This window comes from Choloepus didactylus, chromosome 7 (assembly GCF_015220235.1).
Source record: "Choloepus didactylus isolate mChoDid1 chromosome 7, mChoDid1.pri, whole genome shotgun sequence".
NCBI classification, from domain to species: Eukaryota; Metazoa; Chordata; class Mammalia; order Pilosa; family Megalonychidae; genus Choloepus; species Choloepus didactylus.
In genome coordinates this window covers 39,061,082-39,073,280 of record NC_051313.1, presented here as the reverse complement: position 1 = coordinate 39,073,280, position 12,199 = coordinate 39,061,082, and positions in this window count along the sequence as shown.

The following is a 12,199-nucleotide window of genomic DNA, read 5'->3' as shown; positions in this document are numbered from 1 at the left end:
TTTCTGCATTTTTTTAAATTATTCACAGCTTTTACCAGGCTCTGCATGACTGTCTCTCACTTTTCCTTTTCTTGCTTGGGCCTGCTTAGCTGCTTCTTCAGTTACAATTTTCTAATATAGGACTTGAAGGATATGAATCATCTAACCCAGTTATTACAGTAAAGCCCTTCCACTTTCAATCATTTGGAAATTGTACTTGGCTGTTTGGGGGTAAAAGTTCTGTTAAATAGGCATCTATATCAGAAGGGATAACTGGTTCTTCATGATCAGAACAGAAGGCATCAGGTGATATATGAGGGCAACATGGCTCCACAGCTGCCTGATCCCTTACATAGGGGGAAAGAGTCCGCATTTTCATTTTCAGATTCCTCAGTAGAGGTACTGTTCTGCAACAGATTTCCCAGTTTAACCACTTTCAAATATACAATTTCAGTGCTGTTAATTATATTCATATTGTTACACTACCATCACCACCATCCATTACAAAACTTTTCCATCATCCTAAATAGAAACTCTATACCAATTAAGCATTAACTCCCCATCCCCTACCCCCAATCCTGGCACCTTGTAACCTGTATTCTAGGTTTTGACTCTATGAATTTGCATATTCTAATTATATCATGGAAAGGAGATAATACAATACTTGTCCTTTTGTATCCAGCTGATTACACTCAACATTATGTCCTCAAGGTTCATCCATATTGTCGCATGCGTCAGAACTTCATTTGTTTTTGTGGCTGAATAATATTCCACTGTAGGTATAGACCACATTTTATTTATCCATTCATGTTGGTGGACAACTTGGGTTGCTTCATCTTTTGGCGATTGGGAATAATGCCACTATGAACACTGTGTGCAGAAATAGGCACTTTTTACAGAAAGAATATTTCAGACTAATGGGATAGAAACGCTCCAGCCCGACTCAACCCCAAGACCAAAGAATATGCCAGGCACAAAGTTCCCTATGAATTTTAATTGGGACTTACTTATAGGAGGCTTTTTCCCAATGGCGGCCAATTGGGAAATGGAAGTCAATGATCCATGCCAGCAAGAGGAAGAGAAGTGCATTATATAGCTCAGCAGATGCTCACAAGGTTTGGTTACAAAAAAAGCCTTGGCAGAATTTTGTGAAAGTTGATTTCAGCAGAGCCTGGTGAGATTTGGTTACAAAGAAACCTTGGTGAGTTTCCTGAAAGTTGATTACCAACAGTGATTAGACTTAATGACCTTCAATGTCTGTGCTTTGGTCACATGGGCCACTGCATGTTCGAGGCTCCACTCTTTTCCCTAAGGGAGGGGGTGGGTACCGACTCCTGGGCTGCCACCATCCACCCCCACATGGCAGTTTACCTTGGCCTTGGGACATTGTATCTATATCCCACAACAACAGTATAAGAGATAGCAGAACATTAGGAGCCTCCCCCACACAACACAAAGTGATGCCTTCAAGGCCAAGAAAGGGAATTAAACCATTCTACTAATAATTGATAAGACTTGTGATTTCAGTCTTTCTTTTCCAGTTTTTCTGATACGTTGCATTCTGCCAGCAGGATATTCCACACAGACCAATTTGCATGGGTCACAGTCCAAGGCAGACTGGTGGCACCTGACAATGGCAGTTCAGCATTGAGATTTATTGTGACAACGTCTTATCAAAATCAGTTAAAGGCGAGGTTTGTCCTAAGCCAAAATTCCACTCTGGCCTGTGGACCTGTGAAACTTAAGTTATCTGTGTCTAATATATGAAGGAGGACGATCACATGATAAATGTTCTCACTGCCATAGGGAAAAATTGGAAGGAAAACAGGAGTCACTGGATCCAAACAGTTCCAGAAACCTGCAGGGCAAATTCCATTAGATTTCAAAGTCTGAGAGACATTTATTTTCAAATACCATATTTTTTCCTTCCCTGAATTTGCAGAGAGATTTCTGGGGTTTCATTCATTTTTAACCTAGGCATAATGAGTGTCCATAAAGTCATACATGGGGTATTGGGGGTCCCGGATTAATGGTATAAAAAACCTATGGCTTTTTTTTTTTTTTTTTTTTTTTTTTGGTATAAATTATGGTTCAATGCTTAAATTTTGGGTGACCCCGATACCCCATGGGCTTAGGTTTCCCAACCAGTGCATTGGCCAGGACCATGGCTAATTGACCTTATTTTCCCCACTTTCTAATGCTGGTGGTGCAGGCAAGAGCAAATTATTTTCATTACCCCGTTGTGGTTGTAACATTGCCAGTCCTTATACCTGAATCCTCAGTGCTTGCGTGGGTCCAGCAGTTACCAACTCAACAGGGGTGGGAGTGGCTGCTCAAGGTTCTAAACTGAGGCTGGTGAGGACTGGATATAACTGATGGGTCCACTGTTGCATGGATTGTTTGTCACCTTTTAGCTGCTCTTTCAAAAGTCCATTCATTCTTTAACATGAACCACAGTCACCTTGTGTTTGTGGCAGGCAGCCTAGACGGCTTCCCACATTCCTTTCCCCCATAAGGGGCAGCCAACAATGGTCCATTGCTCTTGCTTCCACGTGACCATCCACACTGTGTGTCATGTGACCATTCACACTATTAAGCCCTTAATTCAGCCCATTGGCTGCCTTGCATAGTCCCCATTTCCAGTCATATAGCATCCATACTAGGTTGCATGGCTACTGCCATCCAGGTGGTGCGCTGCCTCTGTGCTGATCCATCAATATACTGGACAGATTCCAGTACACTGCCATATGTCAAAAGTGGGGCACAGAAATAGCAACCTCGGTGGGATCAGTAGGGAGGGGCAAGCATTGTTCTTCCACATAGGAAATTGGTCCTAGAATATCTTGCATTCCTGCACTTAAGGGGCTGTTGTTAAAGACACTGCATTCAGCACATAGGCTTTCCATTTTGTCAGAGTGCTCAGCTGAGCACTCTCTGACTGTGGTTTATTTGCTGCATCTCTTATCCACCCCTGTATGGGGCTGGCAGTTTGCAATGATACAGGGCATTTTTGGATTAGTCCTCCAACTTACAGAAGAACATTATAGCCAGCGCATAGTTGTGTTTCTAAGGGGTATATTGAAGCTCAGCACCTTTCCAAAGCTGAGACCAAAAGCTGAGGCGAACTCCTTTTGCCTGTTGCCTTTGCGACAAGCCCCACCTGAAGCCAATATCAGTACTGGCCACATCCAATTCACAAGCACATCTGGGTCCACCTCCCTTAAAGCATGACACTGTGCAATGGCTCATTTAGGCTTTTCAAAGGCAGCCTGCTGTGGAATGTCCCATTCCCATGTTTTAGGATTTGTGCTAAATGGGGTGTAAACCAAGGAAAGCCATCAGCTGTTTAGGAGTATTGGGGTGCGATAATTTTGCACTTTATCAACAACAGCAAAGGGAATAGTCTTAGTGGAGGTTTCTAATTCTGCAAGGAGAGTTACTTGTCAACATAACATCATCAGTATAATGAAAGAGAGTGACCTCTGCCGGAGGTTTCCACATTTTAAAATCTTGAGCTACCAAATCATGGCAAATAGTGGGACCATGAAGATATCCTTCTGGCAGCACAGCAAATGTCCACTGTTGTCCCCCTCCATGTACAAGTGAACACGGGCTGGCTGGAGGGATCTAGAGAAATGCTAAAAAAAGGCATTAGTAAGATCCAACACGATGAAATTGGCCCACTTAAGCACTTATGTCCTGCAACAAAGTAGCTAAATTTGGTACAGCTGCAAACAAAGGAGGAATTACTTTGCTAAGTTCTCTATAATCAATAGTCATCCGCCAGGCACCACTAGGCTTCTTCACTGGCCAGAATGGGCTATTAAATGGGCTGTGATGGGGATTATAATGCCCACTCTTTCCAATTCCTTAATGGTGGCAGTGATTTCTTGATGGCCCTCTGCTAACTTATATTGAGGCACTGTCACTGTGCGTCTGGGACTTTTATCGGTGACCACTTAGCATACAGTTTCGATCACACGGCATTGGAGATGGAATTCATCTACAGTAGTTTGCAAAATGATGTTTTGATCTAGCCAGCAATGGTTGGCATAGGGCCCCCAGTTTGCAGCCATTTCCCACATATTTAAGGTGCATTCCACTCCAGTGTCTATTAAGGCCAAAACCCTATGTTTATTAGTGGTTTACCAAAAGATAGTGCTGTATGTGGCCTCTGATCCCCAGTGTCCCTGTATATTGTTCTTATTTGGGTATCTCGACCCGTTAGGGGGAAGGGGGCCTCCCAGACCTCCTCCAGGGGGTGGGGGAGGTGCAGTGCGTGGAGGGCTCTTTACGTGGTATTAGCCGTCCTTGGCCAGAATCCATGTCCTCCTCTAGTGACCTGATTGCAAGCTTAACCTCTGCTCCTTGGGCAGTCTGCTCCACAGTTTAACTAATACTGCATTTGGCTACCCATCAATATCCTCAATTTTAGCTCCAGCAGCTACTAGATCTCTCCACATTTGTCTACGCGACACTTGGTTCAGTTCATCATGTCCCATCAGGATGCAACCCATAGCTCTGACTCCAGCTCTCCTTCACCTTAGCCAATCTGTCTCTCCCAGGTGTGCAATCATTTGGGCAGCCCATGAGATATAAGTAGGCTAAGAATGGGCACCAAAATCCCATACCACTGATTAGGAGCAATATCTGGAATTATCCCATTAATTCCTGCAGTGTAATGCAGTCCAATGACACCCAGCATATAAACCGCATGCTTAATCCCTAGCCCTCTCAATACATCTTGTAGTTTATCAATGGTATTCCAATAGGGGGTTTGATGAGGCAAACCCCCCTCATGGGGCCACACCTTCTTACATTGGAATATAAACCAATTAAGTAGCAAATTTGTTTCCATTTTAGGGGCTAACAAATATACACATTGACAAGAGAAGGCTGGGTGGTAAGAGAGGACAATTTACTCATCTCATATGCTGAAAGCAGTACACCATCTGTACCAATATCCTACAATCACAGTAGCCAATTTGATAAAAGTTCTTTAGGTTTTTGCCTATACGAGTCCCAGTTTTTCATAATTCAGAACCGGTAAAATCTCGCATTGTAACATGTATTCTTTGCTCAACAGGGGTGGCTAGGGCTGCAGCTGCTTCAGTGGCACCATCCCCATCCACCTGGAGGCCCAGTTGGGCTGGGATATGCTCTGACTTAATCTTGCATTGGACCAGAGGGAGAACACATTTATACCCTTCATCCTCCTTTTCCTAGTCAGACTGGGAATCCTCATTATCAGAAGAAAAATACACTGGGTCCCAAGCCTTGGGATCCCAAACAGGGGAAGTTAGAATACATCTTAGTTGAACCTTAGGTAACTTTCTTCCCCTTACCCTAGTGTGACAACATGCTAATATTTCCAAATTTTTATCTACTCAGCTTAGCCTCTCATTTAAAGCATCTTTCAACTCCATTTTGGTTATCCGCATATCCCTAACTTAAGATCCTCTTTCAGGTTGCGAACTGTCACTTTGGCTGTCAAGGCCTCTTCCGCAGCTGATCACAGGGCCTCCAAAAGTGGCCAGGATACAGCTGTGGTGACCTGGTGACTTGCCTTTTTCTTATGAAATCCCAACTGTCCTGGGGCCTGTTGCAGGTGGGCTACTAGTCCAGCCAGGGAGTTAAAAGCACCTCTATGCTCCCTCTGTGATTCCCATTCATATAGGAGGGTAGCCACACCTGTCCACATGAATGCTGCAGGCCATTCCAGGATCTCCCTGGGAAATCCTCCCTTCCTAGAATCGTGCTTCCTGTGGCAGGTGGGTCTCTGATCTCCTGGCTGGCTTGCCAAATGCTCCAGCCTGACTCAATCCCAAGACCAAAGAATATGTCAGGCAAAAAGTCCCCATGGATTTTAACTGGACTTACTTGCAGGAGGATTTTTCCCAGTGGCCACTGGTTGGGAAATGGAAGTCAATGATCTGTGCAAACAAGAGGAAGAGGAATGCCTTATGTAGCTGAGCAGGGCCTCACTAGATTTGGTTACAAAGAAGCCTCAGTTGAGTCTCATGAAAGTTGATTACCAACAGTGATTAAGCTTAACGACCTTCAATGTCTGTGCTCTCGTCACTTTGGCCACTTTGTGCTCAAGGCTTCCTTCTTTTCCCTCAGGGAGGGGGTGGGTGCTGACCCCTGGACTGCCACACAGACTAATGGGATAGAAATGATCAGGCCCTTTCACAGGAAAAGAGGATCCAAAACTCATATTGATATAAAAATTTCAATAACATTTTACTATAATGGGTCATGCCTTTACAGACTCTGAAACTGAAGCCATCAAGTAGTTATTTTATAATCATGTAATGCCAACTTGGTATTTTGATTTTTATTTGCAATAAAAATGTTCATTTTCATGATGATTATTTTAAGTTTGGGACTTATCATATAATATATATTTTTTTTAATCTTCATTTTATTGAGATACATTCACATACCACGCAGTCATACAAAACAAATCGTACATTCGATTGTTCACAGTACCTATAACATACTTCTGATGGATAGAACAAGCTTAAATTTTACAAGCCACAACTCGAAATAAATTCAACATTCAGTATTAGATGCTTCCAGGTGCATCCATGCATCCTGAACAGGGCTCACAGAAATATATGTAAATGAAAATTTTCTTTAACATGGTATATCGGTCTGGGTTCACTCAAGAGACAGAAACAATATAAGTAATTTGAACAGGTAAAGTTTAATAAAAACCATTATTAAATAATGGGATGAGAATAAATATAAAAATGTAAAGAAAACCCCAAAGAGACCCAGGGCAAAATGAGAGTCATACCCAAGGAAAGCTAAACTTGGAGGGACCCATTTCCAAAACTAGGGTTCAGATCCTGTTGGAGAAGATGTGGTCCAGTGCAGTATGGTGGAAAAGTTCAGAAGGTTGTCCAGGACAGACCTGGTCCACAGTCACCGGGCAGCAGGAAACAACTGTCTGGGGTGCAGGCGAGCTAAGGCTACTGGGCAGGTATGTATAGAGATCAAGGTATCAGGAGTCTGCTTGCTGGTGGAGCCAGTGGCCTAGGTTGCGTGATGTCCACATCATGAAGGTGGCAGGAAACACTCCTCTGGGGCACAGGTGAGCTGAGGTGGGTGGGTGTGCAGAAGGAGGCAGTAAGGTACTGCCAGCGTAGGCGTGGAGTCAGCTTGGGGAGGCAGAGCGGAGGTGTTCACTGGGCCCAGGAAGGGGCTGGGAGGTGCCACGAGGTCACAGAGGGACTGAGAATGTTACCAGACAAAGTGGTGGGTTTTCTGTGTGATGCGCTCAAATGACCAATTCCTGAGATGCTGGGGTTTAAAAGAAACAAAGAGTTTATTGCTAGGCATGAAGCAGGAGATCAGCTGTCCTATGGCCTAAAAATCTGTCTCACCAAGTCTAACGAGTTCAAGGTTTTTATGGATTCAAACAAAGGGAGGTGGAGTTGTTACCATTTCAACAAGCAGAAATGAGAAAATGGAGTTGTTACCATCTCAACAGCAAGTATAAGCAGAAACAATTTACAAATGTAAACAAGTGGAACTATGCTAGAACCATTACAAGAACAAAGTTAATGGTTAGCTCTGAGCTGATTCAAGTTCCTTCATTAACATTTTGGGTGTTACCTTTGTGATTTTTAGACTTTAAAGTTAAAAAAAAAAACAAAAAATGGATAAAGGGGGCACAAGTAACAAGGTTTTTACCATCACAGGGGCAAAAGATAAAAGCTATACAATCATTATCAGAGATCAAGGCAGCTGGATTACAGTTCAGAGATTTCAGATATTTTCCTGTCTACTGTAATACACCAGAAAATAAAAAAAAGGAATACCTATACAATGATCCAGTAATCATAATCATCCCCTAAATCCTAACTTCTCAGTTAGAAGAACAGCTTTGGCAGAGCGCTGTCCCCCTACACACGGCTGTTAGATTGTGCAGCAGGAGCAAGAAAAGCCAAAACGCAGCAAACCGGCAACAGAAGCTGCCTGCAGTGTCCCTCCAGCGCCTTCTACCAAAAACGTTTAACACAGTGCTCACTGTAAAGGAGAAATGCCTCGAGTCCTGTCCATTATTGCAGAGCAGGTACTTAAGGGTTAATTTAGAGCTGAGAGGCAATAAACTGATAACTAGCTGATTCGACGCCCAAAGTTTATCAATTATTGCTCATTTGAACCTTTTTGACTTGTAGGAAAGTTCTCTTTGTATGATGCAATGTTGAGAAGCTGAGATGGTCAGTATATGTTGTGGGACACCCCATAGCTGATAACCCCAGAACCATCCCTCTAAGACTTTATGGACAAAGCCAGAAAATTTTACACACACTCCCCACCCTGATGGTGAGGGAGAATTAACATTTTGAAACTAACAAGAACCAACTTTAAGTGGGTAAGAGTAGCTACCTGTGGAAATCTTTCAAGAAAATAACATACTAAACAGATGTCTTGTAAGGATATTGCTGATAAAAGTAGGGTGCTTTCTAAATCTCAGCATAAGGCCCAGGTTATCTCCCTAAAACGAAAGGCAGTAATTTAAAATCATAACAATGGAAGATAAACTGAAATCTAGGAAATTGAAGACACATCTATCATGGGAAGACTGGTAATTCAGAAGCCAAGGATATTTTTTTGAAAAGGAACACTAAACAGTAAAAATTTGTCAGTATATTCTCAACACTATCAGAATTCTGGTTTTACTAATATAGGCAAAAAACTTAGCCTAAAGTGGAAAAGGGCAATTTGTCTGGTTCTACAGTTTAAGGACACATATAATTCCTTCTACTATAATTCTCATTTAAAATAGGGAAACTTTTAATACAGGAGTTGGCAAACTTTCTCAGAAAAGGGCCAGAAAGTAAATATTTTGCGCTTTGCAGGCCATGAAATCTCTGTCACAACTACTGAATTCTGCCACTGTAGTGCAAACACAGCCATAAATATGTAAACAAATGGACATGGCTGTGTTCCAATAAAACTTTATTTATAAAAATAGGATGTGGCCACATACGGCCTGTAGGCTGTAGTTTACTGACCCTTGTCTAACCTATCATTTGACTTCCAGACTGGTCCTACTCATCAGGAAAGGGTGCCTTGAGAATACTTGATACAGGGCACATCACTCTGTTTATTTCTAGCTGGATGGATGGATAGCGAGATACAGATAGATCTGGGAATCTGACCATATCAGTCAGTTTTCCAGCTGCTGATCAGTTAGTTTTTGATGAACTAATAATTAAGTTCCTGAACTTGAAAAGCTGATCACTGACTAGACCTTACCTTGGGTTCTAGCCTAGGTAGGTGGTCTGTTGCATTCATTCATATTCTCTCTCCTCTAGTCTCTCTTCCTCTTTTTTTTTTTTTTACCATCTCTAAGTGACAGCATTAATATATATTTTTTATTATTAATAGTTTTAATATGAACTATCAATCTCAAACAGGGCTTTTCTCAGGTTTAATTAATAATCATGGTTCATATTTTTAAAATTTGAATGTAAGAATAAGAGAAAATATTCAGTTATAACAAGTAACTCATATTATCAAGAAGAGTTGTTAGCTGCAAGAAAAACCCAACACAATATTGGCCCTTCTGCTCACATTCTGTTGGCATCCCTAACTGCAAATTAATTGGGGAAATATAGTGGAGCTGGGCAGCCGTGCACCTGGTTCCAATGTGATGACTCAAGAAGAAAGGGCTAATGGATTTTTGTGACTAGCTAGCACTATCTGCCATAAAGGGTGAAAGAGAGAGGGGGTATTTTAGACAGAAGGAGCAGTATGATTGCAGGGAAGGAAGTAAGAAAAAACATAGGGTGTGAGGAGAGCCTATAGCAATTTTCATGTTGGAATTTAAATAATGACATGGGGACAGTGTGAATTAGAGCTAGAGAGTTGGGCAGAGACAGATGAAGTTAGACTATTCTTAAGAAGTTAAAGGGTTATAGATAGCAGTTTTGCATTTCAGTTAGGATTCTTATGGGTGAAAAAGGGATTTGCAAAACAGAGGACTAGAGGGAAGAAAACCAGTTAGGAAGTTGGGGCAACAGTACAGTTGAGTACAAGTAGGCTTGGATAACAAGGATGGAGATGAGACCTGAATTTAGAAATAGCTGTAGAAGTAAAATTGGCAGGACTTGGTGATTGAGAGAGAAAAATGAAGCATGAGGCCAGGATCTCAGATTCCTTACAGAGTGGGCTATGTGGATGGTGGTACCAGCAATGGGATACCCCAGAGAAGGAGCAGATACATTGAGGAAAAAAGAGGAGTTCAGTATTAGGTGATAAAGATGAATTATTATAAAGCTTTGATGTTCCTACAAAGTCATTTTTGGTTTTATTAAATTTCAGTATGCCAACAGAAATGTGTTGTTTGAATCCAGACTCCTTTGCATGAAATACCAAGTCCTTTACAGTTTGGACCAAACCAAACTCTTCCATATCATCTTCTAATTTCTTTAATATATATTCCTTTTGTTTCAACCACACCACATTTCTTATTCAGAGACCCTGACTCCAAATCTAAAATAAAATCTCTTAAATCATGGCATCTTACACTTTCCTTCATTGAATTTAGCACAGTTATTAAACTATAAATTTTGTGCAATAACTTGTTTAATATCAGTCTCTTCCACTTGTCCATAAACTCTACAAGGGTAGGAACTATACCTCTTTTGGGCCCACTGTTTTCCCAGCTCTTGGCATAGCCTGACTTACAAATACTCCAGACCCTCTCATCTCTCTCTGTACATCTGCGTTAATGGTTCTTTTTCACTCAAAGTATCCTTTTCCTTATGGCAAATTAGACTTATCCTTCAAAAATCCAGATGAAATGTCATCATCTCTGTGAACGGAGAGACAATTGGTCCCTCCCTTTTACATGTTCCCATAGTCCTATTTGCTTTGAGCCCAGGATTTTATAAGCTTTTATGGTTTTGGTAGGTTTCAGAGCTTTAGGGGAACTTTTTGTCCCATGAGATTTGCAGCTGATGTTCGCAGCTCTGCATTAAGTCTTTCAAAGCTGAATAGAAGACAAGGGACCACAGCCCTGATGCCCTATTCTATCCTGCCTCATCTGTCACATAGATCTTAAATAGGTATCTCAAACTACTCTCTCTCTCCTGAGTGCCTGATGGTAATTTTAAGGTCCTGCTATACATCACCATCTTGATGCCCCCAAGGACCCCACTGACATTTTCAAAACATGAGGTTTGGAGATCAATTAGAAAGCATTTGCAATGTCTAGGCAAGGAATGAGGAGGACAAGAACTAAGGCAGTAGGGATGGAGAGTTGGGATTGGATTTAAGACATTTCTGAGGTAAACTGGAAGGGACTTAATGACCAAATGGATGGGGCTGGAGAGATGGGTTGCAAGGGAAGTGATGATGAGACTAAATTTGTAGCCTGGGAGCCTACATGGATAAGCCATAGAATAATCAAGTGGAAAAGAACATTTCTGCTAGATGATAAAGAAAAGTACACAGGACTTTGAGGCTGTGTTCTGCTTGAACAAAGAACAAAAGGCAACAGAAAACTGTCATTGATGTCCTGCTCCATCTGCTTTCCACAATGGGATTACTGGGGTATGCTTGAAACCGCAGCTATGGATCAAAGTTCTTTCTTCAGCTACTGTTACAGTTTCTTTACAGCCACTGATTCGCTGACTGACCTTGGACAAGTTGTTACTTATCCTCTATGACTTAATTCTCCTATCTGCAAAAGAGGGATAACACGTAATTTAGAGTTCTGTTGTGAGGATTGAGATAATATACGTGAAACCGTACACACGAGGTTCAACAAATGTTTGTGGAGTGGCCGATGAATGACGGAACCAATAAATAAGCTCTGGGTAGAAGCAGCAAGCGCAGGGATTTTAGAAAATCGTGTGAGGGGCAGACCTTTGAGGGAACCCTCCGTAAGTGGGCGCGTAGCGCTGCCTTGCAACTTTTGGCCCGTATTGCCTCATAACGATTTGGCCACGTTTTTACCTCACGGTTTTTCAAGCCCCGAGCTGCAATCGCGGCGCCTGCCCTCTGGGCCGCTGTGGGATCAGCTGCGTGTGATGCTAAGTCAGAAGAGCAACATCAGTCTCTTAAGCAACCCCAACAACTTCCGGTTTGGTGCTCTCCCTTGGTTGGCGAGAGACCACATTTCCGTCACGTGACCCGCGCAGGCGTTGTGCGTCCGAGTCTGCGGCCTGCAACCCGCGGCGCGTTCCAAAGCTGGAAT